A 26,789-nucleotide genomic window follows, 5' to 3' on the forward strand; every position below is an offset into this window, starting at 1 on the left:
GAGTTATGGCGTGCCAGGTATGGGCACATGAGCTATGGCAGCTTAATGACACTTCAAAGGCATGATATAGTTGATGCATTGCCTCCTTTGGAGTCGCCTCCTCCTCATGCATGTGAAGGCTGCATTCTTAGCAAAATGCATAGACTTCCCTTCAAAAAGGACGGTGCAGTGAAAGCTACACGGAAATTACAGCTTATTCACAGTGATGTTTGCGGTCCCATGAGGAGACCTGCTTTTGGGGGTTATCTCTATTTTGTTACATTCATAGATGACTTTACCAACTACACTTGGGTCTATGGTCTCAAGGCAAAATCAGAAGTGTTTATGCATTTCAAACACTTTGTGGCTATGGTTGAGAATGAGACAGGACTCAAGGTGCAGACACTTCGAACAGATCGAGGGCGGGAGTATATGTCTCATGAATTTGAGACATTTTTGAAAGAAAAAGGCATCATGCATCAGCTTACAGTGAGGCTTACACCTCGACAGAATGGCAAAGCTGAGCGGAAGAATCGCACTGCCATGGAAATGGATAGATGCATGCTCACAAGTAAGAAGTTGTCTCACAGGTTTTGGCTAGAAGGCCTCATGTGTGCCAACTATATTTTAAATCGGGCTCCTACAAAGGCTTTGAAGATAATCACTCCCTATGAGGCATGGCATGGGAGAAAGCCTTCAGTGGACCATTTCAGAGTTTTTGGTTGTGTTGGATATGCCCACGTGCCTGTGGAGTTTAGACACAAGTTGTCAGATAAGGCACTCAAATGCATTTTTGTGGGATATAGTTCACAAAGCAAAGGTTATCGTCTCTACAATCTTGCTACACACAAGATTTTTGTTAGTAAAGATGTGAAAATTCTGCACATACACATGCTGAATTTCAGATTCCAGCCTCTTCAGATGATGTGTTTGAGGGGATGCTTCCTATAGCATTTGGTTCCCCCGCTGAAATTCGCCAGATCCATGTGTACAGATTCAGCCCCAGTTGATTTAGTACAACCACAGGGTGTGGATGAAGTTGTCAGGGAAGAAATTCAAGAGATACACGCAGCCAAAACAGTCCGGAATTGGTTGCTTCAGACTCTCAGGGAGAGTAAGCTTGAGGCTCCATTGCCTGGCAGGACTCGTAGTGCAGTAAGGCACACAGGGGGGGCTCTTTCAGTTGAATCAGCTTATGCAGGTACTCTTCTTGATGAGGAGGAGCCTGAGACATTTGAAGAAGCAAAGGATAATGTGCATTGGATGAATGCCATGCACGATGAATTGCAGTCCGTTCATAAAAATCAGACTTGGGATGTCGTGGATTTGCCACCAGGCAAGAATGCCATAGGTACATGTTGGGTTTTCAAAGTCAAAAGAAAGCCAGATGGGTCCATTGATCGGTACAGGGCAAGGCTGGTTGCAAAAGGATATGCTCAGAAAAAGGGCATAGAATATGGGGAGACTTTTGCTCCTACATCCAGGATGACCACCATCAGGTCAGTTATAGCAATGGCTGCAAATTTTGAATGGAATGTTCATCAGTTGGACATTAAAACAGCTTTCCTTAATGGAGACTTGTTGAAAGAGTTTTATGTCAAACAACCTCTGGGCTTTGAAATTTCAGGAAATGCACATCAGGTATGCAAGCTGAATAAGGCTTTGTATGGGCTGAAACAAGCCCCACGTGCATAGTATGCCAAAATTGATGCCTTTCTAACTAGCAAGGGGCTGCACAATAGTCCAACTGAGAGCACCCTCTACATCAAGAAGGATGGGGGGGATATTTTGGTCATCATTCTTTATGTAGATGACATGTTGCTCACCGGATCAAATGAGGAAGTAATTGCAGATTTCAAAGTCCAATTGAAAGCTACATTTAATATGTCAGACTTGGGCTAGTTACATTTCTATTAGGGGATCCAGTTTATTCAAGAGAAACGTAGCAATGTTATGTCTTAGTCCAAGTATGTTCAAAAGCTATTGGACAGATTCAACATGCATGATTGCAAGCCTATGTCCACTCCCATGGAGCCAGGGCTGAAGCTTACAATGCATGATGCAGGTGAATGAATTGATGTCACACTCTATAGCTAGGCTGTTGAATGCCTCATTTATCTCTGCAATACACGACCTGATATTCAGTTTTCAGTTTCTCAGGTGAGCAGGTATATGTAGAACCAAAGATTATGCATTGGCAGGTTGTAAAACGCATCTTCCATTACTTGCAAGGCACAAAGTCTTTTGGCTTGATGTTTCCCAGGGGGGGGTGACTTGCAGATGCATGCTTACTGTGACTCAGATTGGGCTGGAGACTATGATACTAGGCAGTCCAGCTATGGGAATTGTTTCTTTCTAGGACATGCTTGCATTTCTTGGTTGAGCAAGAAACAATCTACAGTGGCTATCTCCTCATGTGAAGCTGAGTACATGGCAGCTTTCACAGCGACAGTTGAATGTGTTTGGCTGCGTCGTTTGTTTGCTGATCTTCATCTTTCATTGGAGGGTCCTTCTCCAATTCTCACTGATGGTCAAAGTGCTATAGCAGTGGCAAAGAATCCTGTGTTTCATGCTCACACGAAGCACATTGAGGTTCACTATCACTATGTCAGAGAGAAGTTGCATGCAGGAGAGATCAGTATGATCTCTGTGTCAACACATGACAATGTTGCAGACATCTTCACCAAAGCACTTCCATGTGAAAAGTTTGAGGCATTTCGCAGTGCCCTGAACTTATCTCCTTTTGGTGATTGATCATTTCCTTGTACATGACATTGGCACTGCAGGGGGATGTTAGAATTATTATTATATTCTAGCAGTGACCAATGTAATGTAATAAGTAGGTTAGGGGAACTTTTTCCTCTTTAGAGGTTTTTCCCCTAACCCCAGTTAGTTCACTAACTACGGTTAGTGAAGGATAAGGTTTTGTCACTTAGACAAAACCTTTCCTTGCTTTTTGTATTACTCACTTCATCTATTGCAACTTACGTTCAGCACTCTGTCTCTCCTACTCTCTCTTTCTCCAACATCCTTCTCAACCCTATTCCACGAGCGGCGGCCGCCTTTTTTCCACCATTTCGACTTGCAGCCCTCCACCTGCTTTCTCCCTCCTTCAGCAGCCCGCCGACTCCTCCATCCAGCGGCTCTCCAACTACTCCCTCCCTCCCTCCTTCCATCCAACTACTCCCTCCCTCCATCCATCCAACTCCTCCATCCATCTACTCCCTCCCTCCCTCCATCTACACATCTTCTTTATAATTGGTATATTTTTATATGAATTGATGACGTGTCATATGACATGGCATTCCGGTTCTGTTCCCCCTTCTCGAAATGTTCCCGTTCCGGCACTTGAAATTTTAGAAGATTCGCGTTCCCTGGTAACTATGCTTTGTAGAAGCCCAGCTTCATTGAAGATCACTTGGGCCCAATTAGGTCCGGATTGTGTGTAGCTGTAATAGATCTTCACAGATACCCTGGTTGACCTCGTGTGATAGGAGGGGAGAAAACGGAGCATCCATGTTGTACTCGAATGGGAGTAGTCTGTCCATGTGGAGCCCCAGTCCCTCAAACCATCTCTTTGTGCGTGCATACCAACACCTCTGGTCTCCTCCTGCTGCAAGTGCCATAGAAGAGGACAATGCTAGCCAAGGTAGCCTGCTACGCCCAAAGGTGTAATCCCCATACTCCTTGACTCTGTACAGATACATGATGACCTGAAATGCAGCATTTAGTTGTAATGGGGGTGACCCAAACTCCGCCCGAATGATCTGGTGAGGAATGGATGGCTTACCACCAGTGTCACAAGAAACGTTTCTAGATTTTTACAGGTGTTTCGTCTAGAAACGCCTAAAAATACTATAATTTAAAGAACTTATATATACTTCATAAATAATTGTCTTCAGATTCTCTCTCTCTCTCTCTCAAAAGAGCTCTCAGATATCCATATTGTGCACACAATGCACACACATATTACACAGTTGAAAGAGTAAAAAGCCGCGCCATGCAGCCTATAGATTGAGGTTTACAAAGACATAGATCTTACAGTTTACAAATTACTATTAACTAATTAGTTGCAAGTGCTTATGGCTTCTAGCATATGCCATGGCCCATGGTCCATAGTTCAAACAATAAAAATTTAACTTTATAATTCAAATTTTAGAATCAAATTTCAAGATTCAAGATTCAAAATATAACAAAATGTATTATGTATTACTGTTTACATCATACATGTAACATGCCATAATGATATACTGGTAACTGTATGGTGTAAACTGTATACATAATCAAAGCCTGTCGCCTGCGAGCCAGCTACTAACAACTACACAGTACACTCTAGTCTTAACTCTCTAGAGCTAGGGACCGCTGTCCTCTCCAAGATCTGATGCCTCATCACTGTCATCATCAGCACTGGAATCAGCAGATGTATTTGCATCCTCTGTGGAGGAAGAGGAAGTGCCACCCTCGAATCAACCAGGGGCTCGCAACTGATCTGAGTCTTTGAGTCCGCACTGTCTACCAATGCCTCCTCCTCCTCCTCCTCCTCCTCCTCCTCTGGCTCATCTCTGCCTCGACATCCTCTGGATGATGATGCAAGAATAGATATCTGCGATCCCCCTCGCGAGGCTCGTGCTCGACGTTGATAACCATGAATCTGAGGTGTCCCTGTATCCTCTGCAACAGTAGAAACACGTACTCGTGGTAAGCGAGCTCGAGCCATCGAATGTATCTGACGTTGCAATCGAAGCATATTTTATTGTAGGAACTCGTAAGCATCCTCATTCTCTCGACTGTGCTGAATAATGGACCTGCCTACGGGGACGGTGTGGAACTTTGCCTAGGCCCTGTATGTTCTAGCTGACTATCCTCATCGATAGGAGGATGCTGGATGGAAAGGCTTACCCGACCTAGTAGAGGAGACCAGCTTCCCCTGGGCCAAAACACTTCTGCTGAGGGCAGGAAACTCAACAGGTGAAAGGATCCCCACACCTACTGAAAGGGAGGCCTTGTCAGAAGGAATCCCAATGACCGGGACCCCTAAGGTGGAGGGCACAAACTCCTCATCATCCATGAAAGTCGTCGAATTTGCCAGTGCCGAAAAAGAATTCCTGATAAGCAAGTCTGGCCGAGGAGTGCGAAGAAGATCTGCACTCGTGGAAGATGGAGGAGAAGGACTTGCCAGGCCTGTATCAGCAGAATTGGAGCTGGGGGTTGAGGAGGTCTGTGGCTAGGGTGAAGAGAAATCAGGAGCCCTCATCTGCGCCTACACTTTCTCGGTTATTCTGACTGTGGCAGGAACAGTCTGCGGGGAAGAAGTACCTGTAGCCCCCTCGTGGTTAGAAACCAAGGGGTCAGAAACCAAAGTGATTGGGGCTGGTGGATCTAAAGGCCCCTCCTGATGTGGAACTGTAGTGTTTGGGGCTGTAGCAACATCCACCTCTGGAGTCTGGAAGGCGTATGTCTGAACAGGATCAAAAGTGTCCTCCTGAGGTAAGGGAGCCGCTCTGATAGCTCTCCATCGTGGTACTGGGTGTGCTGCGGGCATTGGGCGTCGTGCTGCCCCTGGTGGTCCTGGGGTGCGTGAAGCAGGGCGCCCTGTTGCTATTGATGGTCCTGGAGTGCGTGGTACAGGGTGCTGGGGAGGTGCAGTCGTGGTAGTACGTGAAGGAGCCGCACCAGAAGACCTCTTGGGTCTTTTTCTCTTCCTTGGCCAGTCTCTAGCAAAGTGCCCAAGGGTCCTGCAAATCCTGCATTGGTCCTGTGTACCTGAAATCTCGACTCTCTGTCAAAAGAGAGAGCCGTCTGGACGCTGAAGCATAATTTGGTCATTTGAGATGTTAGGGTCAGAGACAATGACCCTAACACGAGGCACCCCGTCTGCACTGACTGCCTCTTCCGAGGAAGAAGGCATGCCAGGAAGGGAGGGGATCTCAGTGACCACTCCGAATGTGGCTTCGATAGTGGCAAGCAGTCGATGGTAGACCTGAGGAAGACTAGGAAATCTAATGAACATTGATGTGACTTGCCTGTCCTCCTCGGATCGAAGCCCAAGGTGTAGGGTAAAAGAAAGATCCTCCTCGAACCCAAAGCCAGGGGATTAGCTTTGAGAACAAGGGCTGTGGACTTGTGGGAGTCGAAAACCACTTGGAAGAATCCACGTCCCAAAAGTCGAATATCCTTGAGGTGTGGGGCGAGGTCTCCTGGTAACGCCGCCAGCATCCAGTCTCTAGCCTGTGATCTGGAAGGGTGTGACCCAAAGATGCGGGTGAAAAGTGATGTGGAGCCCTCTAATTCCACATCTTTCTTGAGCTGCTGCAACTCGTCTTCTGAAAAAATGACGGTTCTCGCGGCCGGTGGAAGTGGACGGAGATTGGCTGAATGGGGATCCATTCGCCAATCGATGTGAAAAGGCCGATTCCAACACTGAAAAAGCTCCGTCCGTGAAACTACTGCCCAGGATGCCCTGAACGCGGGCGCAGGAAGAAGGAGAAAGAGAGGGTAGGAGAGAGGGGAAGGGAAGGAGAGGATAGACTGAAGGGGGAGATGGAGGTAGGCTGAGGGGGAGGTGTGGGGTGCTGAGTTAGGAAGGAAGGGGGCGGGGAGGGAGAGGGAGGAGGTTTTTTTTTTAAATATTTAAGATAAACTCTTTTTTCTTTTTCTTTTTGGGGTTCTCCTTGGGGGGGGGGGGGATAAGAGGGAGGGAACGGGAGGGCGGGGGAGAGGAAGGAGGGGGAGGGGGAGAGGAAAGGAGGGCGGGTTAGGAGGGAGGGAAAGGGAGGGTGGGGGAGAGGAAAGGATGGGGGAGGGGGAGAGGGACGGGGGCGGGGGAGGAGAAGGGGGCGGGGGGGCTGGCGGGGAGAGGGAGGGCGGAGGAGAAGGGGGCAGCGGGGGGGGGCAGCAGGGGGGGGAGAGGGATGATGGGGGAGGGGGCGGGGGAGGAGAAGGGGGCCGGGGGTGCTGACGGGTGGGGGAGAGGTAGGGGCAGCAGGGAGGGAGAGGTAGGGGGCAGCGGGGGGGGGGGGAGAGTGAGGGCGGGGAGGAGGAAGGGGAGAGGGAGGGTGAGGGAGGAGGGAGAGGGGGCTGGCGAGAGGGGAGGGAGAAGAGGAGCAGCGAAGGGGGGAGAGGGGGGGCAGCGAGGGAGAGGGGGCTGGCTGAGAGAGGGGGAGGGGGGGGCAGTAGCTCACGGGGAGGAGCAGCAGCTCATGGAGACTCATCCTGGCTGTGAACTTTCATATTCCACAATCCTACGTTGAGGAGAAAACTTGAATATTGGAAGCTTGCAACTTGGCCATTACATGTTCGTTTGCGTATAACGCAATCCATTTTGATAGCATACATACAATTCTATCTGCCCCTCATCATGTTTACTAAGGTAGATCTGGTTTCCTTTATGTTTGCTATCATGGAGATTTTCTGGTGTTCAAAAAATGGCAAGAAAAGTCTCAGATTACTCTCCATGCATCGTATCTGTTCTCCAAAGATGCATGGGGGTTTGAACATACTCAATATTCAAACGCATATACTTGCTCACAGGGGGGGGAATGATGCTGCAGTTTATACAAGGGGATCAGCCTTGGGCTTTCATGATCCGCTTTCTTTTGTTGCATATTGATACTTCTGCTTTTGGGCATCAGCAGCCTACACAGTGGGATTTTCTATTTGGCTCTATTCAAGGCAAGATTAGAGGCTGCCCTTTTGTCTCTTGATTGCTTCTTGATTGGAAGCACATTTTATCCCACTTGGCATGGAATGGCAGGGATTCTTTGTTGGGAAATTGCTTGAGGGTTGATAATATTTATTGGTCCAAAGTATTCCACCCTCCTTTGGCTATACAAGAACCTAGGCGTTCTTATTTTATATCTTTCAAAGGTATCTCTTCTGTGGCGGATGTACTTCAGGATGATGGCACTCTTTTATCTTTTTCTGCGGTTGCTTGCAAGTATGGTTTGGAGCTCATTATCGTCCTTTATGGCACAAAATTTCAGAAATGCTTCAACCTTTCTTGCCGATACCTCGTTTGGAACTTCAGGATAGGTTTGAGGATTGGATTCTCCATTCTTCCTCTTCTTCAACCCATCCTTTGAAGCTTTCACATATCACAGTGCCTTCTGTTTGGCATATGGATCGCCCATCAAACTGTTGGAGAAAGTGGCTGCGTCTCCTTTGGCATTATAAAGTCCCTCTCCGGCAACAGCTTTTCCTCTGGCGAGTCCTACTTGGCATTTTTCCATCTGGGCAGCTGCTCGCACATAGACATATTGCCCCGGTTGTTTGCCACAGATGTCTACATTCTGCTAAATCTGTGCCTCACATTTTCTGGCACTGTCCACATACTTGTGATTTCCTCGCTCTCATTCGTCAGGGGCTTTGAGCAAGATTTCCTACTGTTACTTTTGGCAGGTTCTTCTGGTTATTTGGTTTTCATCCGGCTAGACAGGGTTTTGATTTTTTTTTTGGTCTGGGTGCGCTACTGGGCACTTTGTACTCTATGGATGGACAGAAATCATAGAGTCTTTGGTGATCCTACTTTTCCATCTTTCTTTTTTTTCAAACGATCTCTATGGCAATTGTTTTATGATTGCTTTTAGACTCATTTGATTGATCATGATGTTAATATGGCTTATACTGAAATTTTCGGTTGAGTAGTTAGTAGTTACTCCGCTTTTGGAGTAATTATGAATGTAATTATTTCACAGCAATAAAATATTTCTTCTATTAAAAAAAAAAAGTGTGTGTCTGTGTATATATATAGAGAGAGAGAAAGAGAGAGAGAGAGAGAGAGAGAGAGAGAGAGAGAGAGATTAACGTCCACGGGAGACCTCACGGGCCTATGGGACAAAGTGCACAGAAAAGCGAACTCATACAAGCCTCAGTGGGCTGAAGCAAAGGGTACGCTAGGACCCCTTCTGAATACTAGTCTATGCTAATAGAATCATAATCATAATCATAGCCATAATCATAGTCATAATCATCATCATAGTCATAGACAACAAAAGTCAACTACGACTGCAGAGTGGATAATATCAATCAATCTATCTAGGCGTTCGGACGAAACCGAAGCCTGGTACAGTGATGGCTCTCTGGTGGGCTGCGAAATGTTTCGTATTTGCGTCTGTCGAGTTGTCTCGCGTTGCGGTGGGAGATGCGGTCTCCTCGCTCTTTGGACTCTCTAAGCTATGTCTAGAGTGATCCCTCGTCTCTGTCGGTCTCCCTTGAGGAAAGTTGTGATAGGTCGGACCTCAATAGAGTGTACTTTGGGGGCTCACTGTTGCGCATGTGGCCTCTGCACCCCTCTCCTGGTGGTACTGTGCCGGCTGCTCATCCAGACTGCTCTCATATCGGCTAGCTCCTCTTCCTCCACTCCACTGTGTTTGGGCGCTGACTCAAATGTATAAAAGTCTGTGACGTGCCGCTGTGTCCAGGCACCCTCTATGTCCTGTAGTGGTCTGACCATCCCCTGTTGCTCTTTGATCTGCCGTAGAAGCGTCTCCTTGTGTCGTCGCATCTCCATCAGATAAAGCTCGATACAGACCTAGTCATGGAAATGGATCAGTCGTAACAAAGGACCGAAACCACTCCCCTCTAGGTAGAGACAGTGGTAGCATCCTCGAATCTCGTAGTAGGCTGGGCAAACACAAAGAAAATGCTTCTCTGTCTCAACCGCCCCCTGCGTACATAGCGTGCAGATCCACTGCTCTCTATGTATACCCGCTACTCTCCTTGCCTCGATCCTCAGCTGATGGGACGAAACCCGCATCTGACCAATGGCAATCCTTAGTGCATGAGAGACTCCTCTATCCTTGAGATATTAAGGGTCTAATAATGAATCCCTCCTCTAATACTCTCAGGAAGTGTGGTGGGGGGGGGGGGGAGAGAGAGAGAGAGAGAGAGAGAGAGAGAGAGTTTATTAAAGTCTGCTAAAGACCGATGGGTCTATGAGACTGAAGAAAACCCTGATACAATGAACAAAAGGGTGGAGCTACTGAGCGAGCATCCCAACCCATGCTAGAAAACTGTGTAGACATAGTCAGTGGTATCATCGTACATGTCCACCATAATCATACACATCTGTCTTGGTCTCATCACTCGCATGTGGAGACGTAGTCTGATCCGATTCAATACAGTACAATAGGCATACAGAACATCAAATTGCACACAATGACGGACTAAGCGGTGTAGGCAAGAAAGCCCGTGATGGATTTGTGTCTGCTATCTGGACGATTAACCCATCGTGCCCTCATGGACGCTACTCTACGTCTGATGAGTGCCACTGTAACCCCGGTCAGTTGTACCCTAGGTCTGAAAATAGAGGAGATGTCAGTGAGTGTGATCTGTGCGTTTGTCCTTTGTTGGGTGTGCTGCGTCTCGATCTCAAGATCTCTGCCCCTCCTGCTAATTGTGTTTGGGGCAGCAACATGCTCTGCCTGGAAGAACTTTGTGATCATACTTTGTGATGTGCCAGGCACGGTCCCCTGCTCTTGTCTCCTCAATCTGATGAGACGATCTGTATGCTGAATCGCCTCGTGAACAAAAGCTGCCAGGCATCGTTGATCTGGGTATACAAGGATTCTGGAGAAGCCCTCGAATCCATCTTTGAAAAGGCAATGGTATCGTCCACGAATCTCATAGTAAATAGGGCAACGGAAGAAAAAGTGCTCCTCTGACTCCACCTCATGGTGTTGCAGATACCACTCTCCCTGGGTATCCCCTCTACTCGTGAGAGAGAGAGAGAGAGAGAGAGAGAGAGAGAGAGAGAGAGAGAGGTGTACTAACGTCTTAAGGAGACCTCGTGGGTCTACGAGACAAGATACAAGATATATGTAACCCATACCAGCCATTGTATGCTGAAGCAAAGGGCTCACTAAGTGCTAAAAATGGAAAAAGCTAGAGAGAGAGAGAGAGAGAGAGAGAGAGAGAGAGAGGTGTACTAATGTCTTAAGGAGACCTCGTGGGTCTACGAGACAAGATACAAGATATATGTAACCCATACAAGCCATTGTATGCTGAAGCAAAGGGCTCACTAAGTGCTAAAAATGGAAAAAGCTAGTACAAAATATATAGTAGGAAAAAAAGGAGCAATCAACTGCTAAGTACACAAGCTCCAAGTACATGTGGAGGCTCTATATAACCCGGCTCCTTGATGGTCCTCTGATGTGATGCAAAGAGCTCACGTATTTGTGTGTCGGGCTGTCTCTCGCGGTGGCGGGGGACGTGCTCTCTTGGATCTCCGTATCCGATGGGCTACATCGAGAGTAATGCCTCGTCCCTGGCAGTCTCCTCTGAGGAGGGATGAGATAGGTCGAACCTCAATCGTGCGTGTGCTGGTCGTCCCACGTGTTGTGTGTGGTCTCGATGTCTCTCGTCCAGCCACATCGTGGTGATGGGTCTCACTGTTGATCCATAGTGCCCTCGTCTCCTCGAGCTCCTCTCCCTCGATTTCATCTGGTGTTGGCTCGGATGCGTGAAAATCAATGACACGTGTTTGTGCTCGGTCTAGCTCGGTGTCCTGAGGCATCGACTATAGTTGATGATCTCTGGCCTGCTGCAGAAGGGAATCTATGTGTCTCTGCATCTCAATCAGGTAGAGCCCAATGCAAACCTGGCCGGGGAAATGTATCAGTTGAGTGAGTGGTCCGAAGCCGAGCCCCTCCTGAAAGAGACAATAGAATCGCCCTCGGATCGCATAGTAGGCCGGACAAACACATAGGAAATGCTCCTTTGTCTTGACCTTCCCCATCGTGCATAGTCTGCAGACCCGTTGCTCTCTAGGTATGTTGGCCTTTCTCCTAGCCTCAATCCGCAGCTGATGGGACAAGACTCGTATCTGTCCGATAGCAATCCGCAAGGCGTGTGAGATCGAGGTACTGGGGCTTGATGATGAGACCATGCTCTGTTATCCTCAGAAAGTGGTCATGATAGAACTGGGTCTTGATGGGGAACTCGTGATCCCCCCTCCCAAGACCGAGATGTGTGAAGCCGGAGAAGGTCTAACCTTATGATACGGTTAATCTCATCATGTGGAAGGAGCTCCAGTGGTGCATCCATGCTGTTCTGAAAGGGGGGGAGCCTATCCATCTGAGATGCCGTGGCTATCAAACCATGTGGACACCAGCGCATACCATGCTGTATCAAAGACTCTCTTTGCTAGGCGTCGGGATGACTCGAGTGCCAGTCTTGGTAATCTCCATTGAGGTCGGGCCCAAACTCTGTGGAGAAACGTCACGGTCTGGAAGAGGGCGTCCACCTGCCGAGGTGTCATGGTGAACTTTGCATGTATGATCTGATGGGGAACTGAAGACTTACTCCGAATCATCCTAGATCCCATGATCATGTGTAGCCTCTCAAATCCCTTCCAGTCAATAGCTGAAAGGTCAACCCCTTAAAAAGGTGCTGCATTCATGGCAGTCGGTCTCACGAGAGTGTCAAAAAGGCAACCCTTCGTCGGTGGATCTTGGAAATGCGCCTGGAAGCACTGTCTCTCTAATCGGGCCAAGGCACCCTTCCCTCGTGTGAGTCGTGCTCTAGCGGCATTTGTCATCGTAAAGCCTGGTCGCGTGAATATTGCCCCTAGGTACGTGTAGGACTGCACTATCTCCGCTGGCTCCCCACAGTAAGTGAAACTATGTCGACATCGATGTTGATGAAGCACTGCTTGGGATGTGTTCAAGATCATAACCTTGGTTTTCCTAAGGTTGACTGTTAGGTCCCTCTCTGTAACCTCCAAGTATTTTTGCAAACCCTCGGCTTGACGAAATGAGGACTATGTCATTTGCATAGAGTAGCATCTGTACCATCAAATCAGCAAATAGGAAACCCTCTCCTCCTAGGCGATCAACAAAGGTTGTGATCTCATCAATGTATAGCCCGAAGAGACTCTGTGAGAGGGGGCAGCCCTGCTTCACCCCTACGGTGCTCTCAACCCAACCTAATAGCCCCCTAGGAGCACAGACTCGCCCTCGGACGGACTTGTATATAGACTCATCAATCCCTAGATCATGACCTCTGGGAGATGTAGCTCCTGTAGGCGCCTGATCAGGCGAGAGCGAGGGACAATATCAAAAGCCTTTCGAAAGTCCACGAAGCAAGTGTAGACCTTCTGGTGTCTCGACTTCGCCATCCTCAATGATGGCTGTCAGGGTAAAAATATGGTCCAGTGTGGAATGCTGTCTCCGGAAGCCTACTTGCCCAAGAGCTTGTTGTCCATGGTCCTCTATATAACTGCTGACCGCCCTTTCTAGTATCGATCCATAAATCATAGCCAGAGTGTGGCCAATCATGAGACTGCAGTAGTTCCCAGTATCCATGGGGTCCCCTGCCTTATGTATTGGTACAATGGTGGTAGTGCTCCAAGTAGGTGGGAATCTGTGACATACTGAGCCCCTCATGGTCTGGTGCTCTTTGGTTGTGCAGACGAAGGAGGGCATTCCTCACGTTCTGCGCAATGTATAGAGTGACAAATAGTGGGTCTATTGGCGTAGAGGACATATTTGGTGGCATCTGACGAGAGAGAGAGAGAGAGAGAGAGAGAGAGAGAGAGAGAGAGAGAGAGAGAGAGAGAGAGAGAGAGAGAGAGAGATGTATTAACGTCAGCAAGAGGCCTCGTGGGCCACAAGACAAAGTGCAAAACCAAAAGGTAGCTCATACAAGCCATTGAGGGCTGAAGCAAAGGGCTCGCTAAGACCCTTGCTGAAAGCTAAGTGCTAAAAAGCTTAACTAGTGAACAAAATACTAGAGTAGCAAATAAGAGAGAGAGAGAGAGAGAGAGAGAGAGAGGTCTTCGGGAGGCCTCACAGGCCTATGAGACAAAGTGCAATCAAAAGAGTAACCCATACAAACCACTACGGGCTGAGGCAAACGGATTGCTAAAGTCCTTGTTGAGTGCTATGCTAAGCTAAGAAGCTTAAAAGACCAAACCCAAGACTCAAGACTCGACACTACTACTCAAAACACAAAACCAGGTGCTGGGGTGGCTCTTTGGTGAGCTGTGAAGATATCTCGTTTTTGTGTCTGTCCTGTCGTCTTTCATTGTGCCATGATCTCTGTGTATCCAGTGGGCCATATGAAGAGTGACAGCTCGGCTCTACTGGTTCCCTCTAAGAAGAGCTGAGATAGGCTGGACCTCTATCACGCATGCTTTGGTTAGCCTCTGTGTCATGCGCCTCCATATCTCTAGCTCTGCAGATCCTTTTCGTCTCTTCCTCCGAATCCACTCTACCCTCATGTTGGTTGGCTCCTCCTCCTCCACCTCACTATGTTTTGGAGTCGACTCAAATGCATAGAAGTTCGCGACATGCCGTTGTGCTCAGTCTGCCACAATCTCCTACGACGCTATCATCTCCTGCTTCTGCTTGATCTGTCTTAATAGGGTCTCTTTGTGCCGTCGCATCACAATCAGGTAGAGGCCAACACAGACTTGGTCATGGAAGTTGATCAGCCAAGAGATTGGAGCCTCTCCTGAAAGAGGCAATGGTATCGCCCTCAAATCTCATAATTGATTGGGCAAGTACATAAGAAAGGCTCATTTGACTCTACCTCATCCAGTGTGCATATTCTATAGATTAGCTGCTCTTTGGGTGTGCCTGCAGCTCTCCCTACCTTGATCCTCTATTGATGGGACGAGACCTGTATTTGCCCAATGGCAACCCTCAATGCACGTGAAACTCCTCTGCCCTCTAGGGACTAGGGGTTTATGATCACTCCATTATGTGATAAGTAGTTGCGGTAGAATTGGATCTTGGTGGGGGACTCTGGGGTCCCTCCCCAAGTCCATAGCGTATAGAGTTGGAGTAGATCCAATGTATGGTATGATTGATCTCATCTCGTGGAAGGGGATCTAGTGCATCCAAGCTAGAAAGGGAGGGAGTCGGTCCATGTGAACACCTTGATTGGTGAAACATCTTTATACCCATGCATACCATGCCGTGCTAACCCGTCTATCTGCTAGTCTCTTGGATGACACTAGTGCCAATCTCAGTAGTCGACAAAGCCGAAACGCTTTGAAGAAATGTCATTGTTTGGGAGGATAGCATCAATCTGAAGCAGTGTCATGGCGAACTTTGCCTGTACTATCTAATGAGGAACTTAAGGCTTACTGCAAATCATCCAAGATCCCATAATTAGTAGTAGTCTCTCAAATTTATTTGATGAGGAATTTAAGGATCATCGAGGATCCCATAATCACTCTTGCCAGGCTGGAGCGACAGTGCTACCACTCCCACTTCCAGGACCTGCGGATCAAGTCTCTCCTTTTTGGTGTGCCTAGCAGGCATGCACGGTAGCCCTTGGTGGGAAGTCGACCTTTCAGACACCGAGTGGGCTCGAGTCGAGCGCCTACAGATATTGATGTTTGCTCGGATGATCCGCAGCAAACCATCGGTACCACACCAGATCATTCTAGCAGAGTTCGGCGCCTCACCCCTACAACTTGATGCGGCTTTTCAGGCTATCACCTATCTCCACAGTGTCAGGGATTTCAGCTCCTCCGCAGACGGTTGCCTCCGCCTACCTTGGCTAGCCCTATCCTCCTCTATGGCCTTATCCGTTGATGGGGACCAGCAATGCTGGTATAGTCGTCTTTCCAGTTGGTTCACCCGACTGGGCCTCGACTTAGACCGGTTGCCTCCTTTTCAGTACATCGTCGACGCTTCACCATCTCCCCTCTCCCCCACTGACCAGGAGGTTAACCGGCTCATTCGAGCGGATCTGCTCCAGCTCCACACCTGGCGGACATGGTTTCTTCACTCCGAGCTTCCTGTGAAGCTCGACTTCTACCGCCGACACTGCCTCCAGATCTCACAGGAGGGCTTCATTACACCTCCGGGTTACACACAGCTTCATCTACCACATGCGCTCCGGATCTCCCTTGGTCAGTTTAGGGTCTCGTCACACCGATTACGGATCGAGAGCGGATGCGCAGAGGGTATCCCACGAGAGGACCGCCTTTGCCTACTTTGCGACTTGCAAGAGATCGAGTCGGAGGAGCACTTTGCTTTCAGATGTCCTATCTATTATGCCATTCGAGGCCAGTACCACTGCCTCTTCCGCGACAGATTCGGCCCCCTCCCACACATGCTGCAGTTCCCGGATTAGCGATGCCTAGCCGCTTTCTTACATGAGATGACTCGCCACCGAGATACCTTTCTCCGAGCACGGCGACACGAGCAGCACACACAGCGTGAGGATACCCAGCGGCCTATCACTGATTTCTTCCAGTCACAGGATACCTCTCCTCAGTCTAGCCGACGACGCGGACGTGAGCGAGAGCCAGATCCACGACAGCTGCGCCAGCGGACAGACTCACACATCCGGGTCCATGACATCTCGTCTCTGCTCTCTGCCCGCCCCACCGGGGTTACCGTTGCCCTCATCCACAGGGCCACCCATCGCCCCAGACGACCGAGCTCGACTAGGCCGCGTGACGTCAGAGGCCAATCATCTATCGCAGGGTTTTTTTGGGCCTCCCATTTGACGGCCCTTCTAGGATTGGTCTCTGACGATCACCACCTGCACATATATACTGTATCTCCCCCCTCTGCCCCATTTTTGGTGCCCCTCCCTTCTTTTTTGTATCATCTGGAGGTAGACACATATTTTTTGTATCAGGACTAGACACACCGTCCTTCATAACCTCTTTTTTGTAGAAACGGTTGGCTGGCCCGTTTTGAGACCGCCACCGTTATGCTCATTGTATCAGTTATCTTTAGTCTCATAGACCTTCACGGTCTCCCGAAGACTTTAATAAACTTTCTTTCTTCTTTCTTTCTCAAATCATCTAGGATCCCATAATCACTTGTAGTCTCTCAAGTCTCCGAATCATCCAGGATCCCATAATCACTTGTAGTCTCTCAAGTCTCCGAATCATCCAGGATCCCATAATCACATGTAGTCTCTCAAATCTCCTCTAGTTAGCCGTTGAGAGATCACTCTCCCAGAAGGGTGTTGCGTACATGGCTTATCGGCCTCACTAGTGTATCCAATAGCCATCCCTTTGTTGGGAGGTCCTGGAAGTGTGCCTGAAATCATTGTCTATAGGCTCATCATGGCCCAAATTAGGACTCTTGAGATTTGCATCTCTCGAAGTCTCCTAATCATGTGGGCTCATGGAATCGTGTCAAAGGCCTTTCAACAAAGCAAGCATAGCATAGACGTTTTGGGATCTCGACCTTGCCTCCTTCATGACGTTTGGAAGAGTAAAAAGTTCATGTGGTCAAGGATAGAGTGCTGCCTTTGGAACCCGGCCTGCCCCAAAGCTCGCTGCCCCTGTGCCTCTGTGTAAGAGTTGAGCTGTCTCTCTAGCATTGATCCATAAATCTTGGCCAATGTGTGGCCCGTGGGCAATCATGAGTACAGTAGTACCCAGGGTCCATAAGGTCCCCTGCTTTGTACATTGGCACAATGGTGGTGCTATTCCAAGTAGGTGGGAAGCCATGTCATAGAACATGATTGAACATTTGTGCTAAGGTTGGAGCCAAGACCTCTTGTCCATGTGCAAAATGCTTAGTTTGCAATCCCTGTGCTCTACGGTTGTGGAGCAATGGAGCTTGCACATTTTGTGCAATACACAAGATAGATGTGATGGGCCTAGGCAAGGAGGGCATATCAGATGGTGCTTGGATTGAGACGTTGTAGAGTGATGTTGCGATGTGTGCCAAACGCTCGGATCTGCCATGGGAATAGGTGGTTTTCCTGAAGAGAGAAGCCCCCATGCAATGGTGTAACATGCGGGAACTTGCTATGCGGAAAATAGATGAATATAAAAGGCTAACTCAAGCATGAGAGACACGAGAGACTTATCTAACTATAGTACATTGCTTTATTTATACATGGTTGCCAAATCGGCATACAAAACTATGCTGAGATCACTCCCCTAACTACGACATGCAGGAGATGGAACTATGCTGCGGAAATAGGACACCCAATCCTCGCACATATGCTGGTTGGAAGTACTGCTGGAGGTTGGGAGCTGAGTCCTGAACTGCGGAAGGCTGAGTGAGTGAAAAGGGGGGCTGAAGGCCCCTTATATAGGGATTTCTCAACCTTGGGCCAGCACAACCGACTGGCTGGTCGCCGACCAAACTGCTGGCCCTTGATAGAACCAGGCCCTTTTGGGCCATTTCAGGCAAACTAGGCAGCTAGTTGTCATTGCCATTTGGGCTTGACCCTAGTGCATGTGACAAATGGTGGGGTCCCCCCTTGGAATGATTAGATCACCTCATCCATCCTATGTGAGAGGAAAGCCCGTCTCTTACTGTGTGTTAGGCAGCGTGAGATCCACTGCGCCTTGGGCATCATAAGGTGCCTCAAATCCTGCCCATGTATGAGGTGAGATCTCATCTCTCGGCATACACCATCAAACCATGTGTTCTGGGGCATCTTCCTAGCTGGGGGCATGGTGCGGAGTGAAATCATGTGGTGGCAACATCCTCCTGATTGAGACAAGGCATGGGTGAGATTTGCATCATCTCCAAGGAAGGTCGAGAACTCATGAGACAAATGGCCCGAATATACCACATCAAGGGCATGGTCAAAATGTATTTGGATATGAATGGCAGCAGGAGGGTCCCGTCCCGTGCTGTGGCGGCTAGCATGGTAATCGAGATGTTGAAAGTCGGGTAGAAGTGGTTGACGCCAAGGGGGGGGGAGGGGCAATGAGGTCATGTGCAGACACAAAGAATGGAGAGCCCATCAAGTAGTCCACTGTACTTCTCGCCCCTCCCACAAAGAATGGAGAGCCCATCAAGTAGTCCACTGTACTTCTCGCCCCTCCATGTGGGAAACAAGTAAGCCCTTTGGATAATGGCCATCTCTAGAGACCGCTATAGATGATCAAGTCATGCACTGCTCCCATCTCCAATAAGTGGTCCATAGCCTGTCGGTCCATAGCCTATCACAAGTGGTACATCGTTTGAGTGCCTCACTATCCCCATCTCTGTAGGATCCATATTTGGTTTTCTCAGGGGGTCCGATCTGAAATCAAGCAAGCCAATCTATCTGTCCCCTGTACGTGCATTGAAGTCGCCTAGAAGGAGGGTCTCCCCATGCCTAGAGAACTCTGTGATATCATCATATATCATCTCATAGGGGCTATGACCCTTTCTTGTGACCTCATGCACATAATATGATGTATCTGGGGGGAAGTAGCACAGAACTATAAAAAGCGGCTGTGTACCATGTGTGCTGAATTTGTATCCACATGTGCGGTGCATACTCCTCCTTTTGCATCAACGATATGAGTGGTCTCAAGTGTGATCAGAAAAGGACAGCTATACCCCCAAAGCCTCATGTCGCAGTACCCTCCTCATCTCCTTCTTGTGACCTGACTCTTAGGTGTACCCTCTCATAATGGGTAGTCCTCTCTTTTGGGCTTTCACCTGTCTCAGCGTAGAAGATGACTCCTTTGTTTGTGTAGGTATATGAGAAACCCTGGGTCAGACCAAAGGGTTCCATTACAATTCCAAACAGCCATACTCAAACCAGTCCTATGTCCCTTTCTCATAAGCCCCGACACTGTGATGTGTTGTCGGCATCTCTTTCTTCCCTTTCTGCCTTCTCTTGTATGATTACTTTGCCATCTCTGTATGCAGACCATTTTCCCTCCTGCCTCGCTGCCATCCCTCGGACTATCCCCTCTCTTCGGTGCTCTTGCTGCAAAAGCGTGAGGTCCCCTTCATAGCTGCCCTAATGCTCATGAAGGTGGACCTATCCGCTGTGGTCCTGAATTTCAACACCATAGGCCTTGTCAGTGCATCAGCCTTGTCCATCCTCCAAGAGCCTCAAAGGTGAGATTGACATCCAATGCTTTGGCATCTGCCAAAGGAGTATCTCCCACTGCTAGGCTTCTAACAAGGACATTTAATGCTTTACTATTGCTTCTCTTCTCCCCTAGGGCATCAGAAATGAATTCCTTCTTTGGGGCTGATGTGCCCTTCTTGACTACCTCTTTCTATTCCCTTTTTTTCTGCCTTCCCTTTGTGAGTATTCAACATACATCCCTTGTAACGTGACCTGTAGGACAGCCATATCTTCATTCTCTGTTTTGAGTGTGTTCAACTCGTCGTTGAAAGGTTGTCTTGAGTGTGTTCAGCTCCTCATTGAAAGGTGGCTGAGTCTCTCCTTCCTCAAGCTGAGTGCATGTCTTCAATCTTTCATTTTCTGCTTTGAGGTTGGCGACTTGAGTTTCCAGATCCTTTATAAGTAAGGCATGATGGCTGGCCTTGGCATCTGCAGCTTGGGTTATTTCTTCCGCTATCTTACCTAGCTGAATCCCCATTTGTATCTGCATTTCTATCTCAGAGAGAGAGCGGAGATTTTGCAAGGAGGTCAGATAGAAAAAACTTAGAAGTTATGGGTTCATAGAATCTTTTCCAGCGATTGGAAATTGTTCTGCTTTAGCAGTACCAGTCTTCAAGCATGGCTCGAATAATGGGCAGGCCTTTTGAGTTAGACTTGAATACTCTATTTTGTTTGCAGTTGTATAGCTTCACTCTTCTGCGTTTCTTGTCTGTTTAGCTAGGTGCACTTGATCATTTTCTTTTTGTTTTTTGGTTTCGTGGAAATATCCCTTTTCCTTCTGGTAAAGTGATTTTTTGAAGCAATGCTGCTGAACATTTGGGTATCATTGAGTAATGTAAGGTTGGATGAGAAGGTGAGATTCACTGGTATGATCTATGTGGCTCCACAACAAGTCAGGGACAAAGTCCGCAAATGTAGTTGCATTTTATTGATGAGAAAGCAAGGCAGAGTGGTGCCATTGTGAGCTGTAAATCAGGTGTGGATTGCTAATTCTATAAAAGATGTCAGTATCTTTTTTCTCGTGTAAAGAAAGTTTTGTATTCCAGATTTGATTGTTCAAGTTTTTTAATTGTTACTCTCCTTTTCACCTTTCTAGAATGTGTTTTGAAGTTTTTTTCAACTTTGAATATCTCACCTCACTTTATTCACTGGGAGAAGTCCATTATAAACCAAACGTCCAATCCTCAGGTGCTCGATCGACTAGTTACAGGCACCTTATGCAACAGAAAAGACGGCGGCTTTCTTTGCTAGCAAGCTATGGATCGTCACCGAGTAATTCTGATAGAGAGCATGCTGATGGCATGAATCAATTGCAGTCCTTTTTAGATCGTGTTTTGTTAAAACTGCATGATGGTGAGCTAGGGGAGTCTAGGGAAAGTTGTGGTCCCCAATCAGAAAGTCAATGCACAGCTACGAGTGCTCCTCTTGATGCAGTGACTCTCTCTACTATACATCAGGTCTGTTTCTATGAACTTTCTGTAAAGACTTTATTCACAACAAGAGCCAAATGAGGTTGAATGTCATAATGAAGTTGATTTAACCAAGAATTTGACTGCCCTGATGACAGGCCAAGGGCTTAGAATGGAGAGCAGTTATCCTTGTAAGGGCAAACGAAGGGGTCCTGCCTTTGGTGGATTCTGATGCTGTTGAGAATATTGTCCCTCAATTCATTGATAATGGAATTCTGGCAGATTCACAAAATGCTTCTTTTGAGAATATTGTCCCTCAAGCCGTTGATACTGGACTTCTGGCAGATTCATGAAGTGCTTGGTTTGTGGGGGATATCAAAACTTCAACCAAGAACTCTCTTCCGATGGATTTAGAAACTGCTAATATGATAGCTGATAAGAAAAATGAAAATGAGGACACTTTGAAGGTGGGTGTTGTGGTAGTAAGAGGTACCCACAGACCAGACACAGCAAATATGGGCAGAAATTCAGCTTTGGGGGCACTTGAAGAAGAGGTAAGCATACCTTGTTTCCATTTTCTGGCTGTTTTATGTTTTTACATGCAGGTATGAGTTAGAGATATCCAACCATTAGATGAAGAAAGAGGAAATAGGGCACCAAGGTTGTTGGAAAGGTCACCTCCCCATCTGTAAGCCCCCATATGAGGAGAGCATGCTGGAGGGTGTACATAGGAAAAGATGGCGGGCCTGTACGGAGACCTGGAGAAAGGGCAGGACAGGGGTATGCTGTATGGGATTCTTGCAGAGGGTGTACGATAACTGTTGGAGAGGTTCCAGGGCCTGGCAATGGCCTGACATCAGGCGGAAATAAGGCAGCAAAGCTCCGCACTACTTGGGGTAGGGTGTGGCCAGAAAAGAGGGCTGCAAAGGGGCAGTACCCTGCCCTTATATAGGGCTGAGATCTGCTTGGTCGGCCAGCACACAGCCCCATAAAGGGCTGGTGGGTCGGTTTGCAGACCTGCAGCAGTTGGCCATTTTGGCCCTGCTGGGTCGTTGCATATGGGGCCTCATTCATCATTCACCAGGGAAGCCTTTCAGGGAGCAGGTTTGGAGCAGAGGAGCAGCTGATGCGGGCCTACTCCAAGCTGCTGTGTATTGCAGACAAAGAGCTTGAAGAAGGGCTGCACACCTAGGCTGACACTCAGGGCAGCAAGATGTGGGGGATCGGACAGGGAGACGAAAGTCTACATACGCTCATCAGGTAGCATGCGGACTCAGGGATCTAGGTTTTCCCCAGAGGTAGTAAGACATCATCTTTTGGTGAGGACAAAAGACCATGATTTGTTGGGACTTTGGCCCTCTGTCATATTGTGCCCATTAGACTGTTGGTCCTATATCTCTCCCTATATCTCTCTTGAGCATTGTCTATTTGTTGATCTGCACATATATGTGAAGCACATTAAGTAAGAGAGTTTGTGATTCCACCCACACCACACACTGTGTGAGCTCCTGGGCTATTCTATCAGTCTTCCGCTATGCATACCCTTGGTTGATTCCTAACAAAGGTGTCTTTGATAAAGACAAGGTTCTGAAATTCTAGACTTAAGGGTGGGCATGATATCAAGCTTTACAAAACTAGAAGGTCATAAAATGTGATAAATTCACCCATCATCTGTGTCTAATCTTGCTGGCTCAATGTGTGTTTCTCTATACGAATGAAAACTAGGAAGGAGTGCCAAAAAGTGTAGAACATCAGTGCCATTGGTTTCCAAAGGTGTACATGATCTCTAACCAGATGGATTTAAACCTCACTTTTTACAGTGAAACAATAATATATTCCATTTGTAACGACATAGTATTGGAGTATGATTTACAACGTTCTTGTCCCTAGGAAAAACTGTTACCCTATGAGTGTGGGCTGCCAATACGTAACTATCCTCGAAGAGCTTGACCAAGAAATCTTTGGCAGCCTCATGCAATGCTCCTAGGGCAGATCTTTGCTATCACGTTGTCAATCGAAAGTGTTCGCATGTGGACGTGACAAGTCACTAGAAAGGGAGCTTGGGTATGGCGTGCATAAGATGTTTCAATGTCCTCTTGATCTCCGTGAGGACACATGAATACTATTGAAGCCTTTGCGCCCTCCCTCGTTCCACATTGGGACACTTTTTTTCAATGGCCCAGCTGTCTGCTTTACTCTAGCCATCTGCAACAATATGGGTGGGAGAGTAATCTCCCTCCCAAAACCTCCATAGAAAATCCAAAAAATAGAGCTGGCAAGAAACTCTCAATCTGCAACCTCTTAAAACCCAATGAAACAAACCCGCACAAAACCTGCTTCGGTAAGAAATTTGAGGGGTACGAAGCCTTGCCCCAAATCTTGCAAAATAGGAAACTTGGCTTCCCCCAGCAAGATAGCACACACACCAGAACAAGACCTGAGGGAGTAAATAAGGCTGCTCGCATCATCATTTATCACTGTTGTTGGTAAAAGAGGCACCACGAAATAATAGACGAAGGGGCAAGATGTCGCTACTTCAGGCATGAACCTGGGGTGAAGCACTCTACAAGAACCTTCCAATATGCTGATGTGCCCTAAAATGTTAGTAAAGCAAGATGCTTAGCACCGCTCCCACTTGAAGCGAAGCTGTCACATTCATGTCTTCGAATGTGCAGGTCATATTGTTGAAAAGAAAAATTGGTTGCTCAAGCCTATCAAACTAGATTACTAATGAGACTAGAGGCAGAATTTTCAGGGCCACTTTTGTTGAAAAGAGAAACCGGTTGCTCAAGTCAATCAAACTAGGGAACACACATTACTAGTGAGACTTGAGAGGCAAAATTTCAGGGCCACTTACAGCTTGTGCAAACATGAAATCCCTACTGTTTGACTCTCCAATATTGTCAGAACAACTCGCTACGTGGTCATTTGTGAAGGAACATGGTGGAGAGAGAAAGAGAGAGTAGACTAGGGAGAGAGGAAGTGATACTCAAAGAGAGACATAATGAAATGGAATTGAAATGACTATAGCAATGAACCAAAATGAAAGTACTCACATGTAGACCAAAGAGCTTGTAGCTTGATACTTGATTGATTTGACACTAGACAAGTACAGCTCTTATATAAGAGCACACACACACATATGAACACCTATGCATATGGGATAACTCCCAATATGACACGTTGCATCCATAGGACTCACTAGACTATAAAACACGTACTAGATACCTAGTACACTCATTTTTGACTCACTTTGGCTTCATATTCCAACACCCCCCCATGAAGGCAAGGTGAGAGACTACTAGAATGGAACCAAGAATTGAACATGACAATGACGGTGTAAGGTGAGGGACTATTGGAATGGAACCAAGAACAGAAGATGACAATGACGGTCATCAAACTGTGCACCCCATGTAACTCAGAGGCTAAAGTCTGAGCATGTTCAGAGGTTGATCCAAGCAATCTCATGGCTTGAGACTCAACATGCTCAGAGGCTCACATTATAGCATGGCTACATGACCAACTCATAGGTCTAGGAATACACCACCATGCTGGAACTCGGGCAGGCCTGATAACGAGACCCATCAAAGCCAATACATGGCTCCCACAATACATCCCCCTCTAAACCTATCAAAGCCAATACATGGTTCCCACAGTACATCCCCTCCTGGCTCCAGGGGCTAATGAGAGACATGGAGCCACACACCAAAAAAAAATAGGAAAATACATCTTTTTAGGAGGACTATCTGTTGGGGTAAAGGCACATTGCCAACCCTTCATTAAAGATAGGACACCTATGACTGTCTTAAGACAGTCATAGGGCAAACCTAATCCTAATAAAACAAATGAGTTTGTGGTGTGGCTCATCACTTCACACCCACACACCTTGAGTCTTCTCTCTCTCTCACTCTCTCCCTCTTGCTCTTCTTCCCCCTTCAGTCCCTTTCAACTGGTATCAGAGCCTTCTACCCTTGACCAGCCTACCCACCCCCCTCCGTACAACGCTCTACTGACTGGCCCGTACGGACGTACGTCGTCCGTACATCCGTACGGACGGGCATCGCGCGACGGCACTGCATCGTGGGTTCGGGCGCTGGCACGAATCAGGGCGCGGGTGTGGGCACGGGTATCGAGCAGGACACGGGAGCAGAGCGGGCGCGGGCGTGGTCATCTAGCGGGCGCGGGCGGGCGCGGGCTTTTTTGTATAGCAGCTGCTAGCTGCAGCACAGCAGCGCCGCATTACGCCAGCAGCCAGCAGCTGCTGCTAGCTGTTTCGAGGCGTCGCACAGACCACACCGTACGGACTGCCGTACAGCTGTACGGACGACGCCGCCACACCTGCAGGGAGTCACATCTGGACAAACCTTTCGACATTTTTGTTTTCCCTCTTCTGGGATTCCGTACAGGAGCCGTACATCTGTACGGATCTTCACAGCGCAGGTACAGGGAGCTGCTTCCTATTTTTGCAGCAGGGAGGTACATTTTCTTTGTTTGGGGAAGGAAGAGAGGAGAAAGATCACTCTGCTCTTCATTCCTCTTGATTCAGGGTCATTTTTCAGTTCACAAAACTGTGTTATCTTGAAAGTACAGCAAGTACTTTCATTCATCTCGTGCTTGAGGTGAAGACAACCACAGTGTGTGGTTGATTGCACAGCTATTTTGTTCTGGGAAGGTAATGCCTTGATTTTGCAAGAGGACATATGCTTTTACTGGGTTTGAATCTCAGTTTACAGGTGAGCAGATCATAGGGCTTTTGCCCGGAAGGTGATGCATTGTATGCCTTGAGGCAGTGTGGTGCCAGAGAGCACACATTTGTCTTGATTTCCGCAGTGTCGAGGTGACATTTTCTTGCAGGTCACATTTCTTGTGCCACACTCAGAGAACCTCAGTTGAGCCACGCTTGGCCAGGGCGCATCGAGTTTACTCGGTCCCTAACTGTCCATCGTTGACAGTGCTCAAAAGGTTCCTCATTGAGTGTTTGTACGTTGGGATCTGTGTATGTCATTTCTACACAGGGCAGTATATGCATTACACTGGTGGATGATTTTGTCAGAGAGATTTTCATATTGCATGCTACCTCAGTGTTGAGGTGTTCTCCACTTCATTCAGGTGTCAGATCAAGGGGCTTTTGCCCAGACTTTGTTTGATAGCACTTGGGTTACCGACAGAGATCTTCAGATGCATTTTCTCCCCTTGGTATAAGGGTGATTGCTTGGGATTTATCCCATTTTCTGTTGCAGGTTTTGTGACAGGCTGAAGTGTCTTTTTTTTTTTTTTTTGGTGTTTGCCAAGTGGTTTATGCATATTAACTCAGTGCAATACCTCATCTGAGGTGGGAGAAGTGATCAGTACAGTTAGTACAGCAGTGTTTACAGCAGTGTTTGTGCTTTGTTAGATGATTATGCACTGTTAAGCACTTGTTGAGCAACTGCAGCAGTCAGAAATTACTGTTTTTATGCCTCTTTGAGCACGGTACAGTATTTGCAGGGTCATTTACTGTTTTGCTGCAGATTTTCCTGACAGTAAAAAAACAGCACCATTGAGAGTGCTTCTGGCTCTTGAATAGAGCAGGTTTTTTTTTTTCTGAGAAATCAGAATTTTTATTCAGTCCTT

At 47.6% G+C, this 26,789-nt stretch overlaps 1 pseudogene across 1 annotated transcript in view; it reads left to right on the forward strand.

Annotated features, from left to right (window-relative positions):
- LOC147895930 (uncharacterized) overlaps positions 1 to 26,789 on the forward strand; it is a 92,150-nt pseudogene that overhangs the window by 24,929 nt on the left and 40,432 nt on the right. Inside the window, exons 10-11 of the transcript XR_015541923.1 lie at positions 20,956 to 21,224; positions 21,335 to 21,730. The product of XR_015541923.1 is annotated as an uncharacterized LOC147895930 (transcript). The remainder of the gene's footprint in view (positions 1 to 20,955; positions 21,225 to 21,334; positions 21,731 to 26,789) is intronic.

Source organism: Dipteris shenzhenensis, chromosome 12 (genome assembly GCF_047967505.1).
Source record: "Dipteris shenzhenensis isolate YYH24624 ecotype China chromosome 12, Dip_SZ_1.0, whole genome shotgun sequence".
NCBI classification, from domain to species: domain Eukaryota; kingdom Viridiplantae; phylum Streptophyta; class Polypodiopsida; order Gleicheniales; family Dipteridaceae; genus Dipteris; species Dipteris shenzhenensis.